We start from the raw sequence: 1,947 nt of genomic DNA on the forward strand, positions 1-1,947 counted from the left end.
ACAGGGCTGCGCAGCTCAAGGAACAGCTGATTTACGTGCAAGTAAATGCCTCAGTTTCAAACAGAAAATAATTATTTCCAGTGTTTTCCGATTTCACACATCTTCCGAGTTCAGTCCAAATCTGAGCTCTGCTTCTTGAAACCGTTTGCGATCCAATTAGTCAAGATCACATCAGGCTGGCAGAAAAGCCTTATGTTGCTTTAAATGCTAATTAGCATTCAAATTCATTGTGAGGACCAAAGTGTCCAGGGGTTATTCTATGGACTATTAACACCTTATTCCCTAGTTTTAACTCACACCACTTTCTGACATGGAAGGAGAACGCGTCACCTCATCCAACTAACATTTCTACAGCAGGTGTTTGACATTTTCCACAAATATTCCTAATGGCAGAACAAACGTAATTAAAAGAACAAATAACGTAAATAAATAAATAATTGTGTAATTGCTCCCAAAAGTGCTGAGCTAAGGAGGAAACCAAGCGGAATGCTAAGAACAGAGCTGCCCGGAGCTTACCAGTATTAGCCCCAAGGCTGAATTTCCAACAAAATCCGCAGCGGTACACAGACACAGCTCGGGTCGGCGAGAAAAGTTCTCCTGCTACCAGGGAAAACATCGCTTTTGTCAGCGGTGCGATGATGGAGGCAACCCCACAGGGCTTTGCCTCCTTCCCCCTGCCTCAGAGCAACAGGATTTGGCCCCTGGTGTGCAGGGAGCGGGGCCACAAGGTGCTGGCCTCAAGCTGATGCCTCCGTGTAGCACCACGCAGGATGGTGCAGCTCTCCAGGGTGTGTTTGCACCCCAGAAAAGATCCTGGCCCAAGGCCCTCAACCTGCAAAACTTCCCGCGAGGCTGCTGCTGATAACAGGCTTATTGCTTCTTGCTGGCAATTTCCAAGGTGCTTATCTAATGAGTCATTAGAGACAAATAAAAAATAGGAGAAAGAAATTGACTTAGCACTTCTTGCAAAAAAATACTCCAAGTGGAGAATTTTAAGTAGAGCAAACCAGAGCAATTTTAATAATATTAAACCTAAAGTGACAGCGAAATGAGTGAATACAAAAAAGCAACAAAAACCCAAATATATATAAACCATAAGGCATTGTGAGAAGAATATGATTAAGCTTTTGGAGTTACACATTCAAAATTCAGACAGCGCTGGGAATGAGATTTTTTTCTCTTCTTCCCAGGTTAAGAAATACCCTACCATATAATCACATAACAAAGGCTATAGAATAATTCATACAAAGGGAGCTGGCGCCTGCAGCCTTCATCCTTCAGTGCCTGGTGCCCAGCCCTGCAGCAGCACGGCCACGCTTTCGCTGCACGGTGTGAGCTGTGCATTTCTGTGCTCCTGGCTGCAGGAGCCTGCTGCTCGGATAACCCCCACGGCCACTCCACCGTCCCTCCTAATGCTAAAAAGCTGCTAAAAAAGCGGCCTGGGAGCGAGGGGGCTGTCCTGAAGCTCTGGGAGGTGGAGGAGGGACGCCAGGAGCTGCTGCTGGAAGAAGGACTGCCCCCAGCAGTGCCCCTATTTTTCTGGGCAGTGAAAGAAATATGCGGCTAAATGCAGGAGCAAATTCCTTCCACGGTGCAGGAACACCTCTTACATCTGCCAAACACTAAATAAATTGCAGCTCAGCAAGGGAATATGCTCCAGAATATTGCAACAAGGTCCGAAGTGATGTGAGCTGCGCCCTGTGCCCCTTGGCTGGTTTTTCTCCGCCTCAGGTAGAAATCACAGGTTTGTAGTGCACGAAGAAATGCGAAAATTCCCACATACATTCCCTGCATTAATTTTCATTGTTAGAGCAGTGACAATGACAGCGAGGATGCACAGCTGTCAGGCACGGATTAAATCTCCCAGCAGTGTGCGGAGCAGCAGGAGGCTCTGCTGGGGCCGGGCAGGGACCGGCCGCCCCCAAAGCACCCCCGGGAACCCATCGC

This window comes from Anser cygnoides, chromosome 21 (assembly GCF_040182565.1).
Source record: "Anser cygnoides isolate HZ-2024a breed goose chromosome 21, Taihu_goose_T2T_genome, whole genome shotgun sequence".
Lineage (NCBI taxonomy): Eukaryota > Metazoa > Chordata > Aves > Anseriformes > Anatidae > Anser > Anser cygnoides.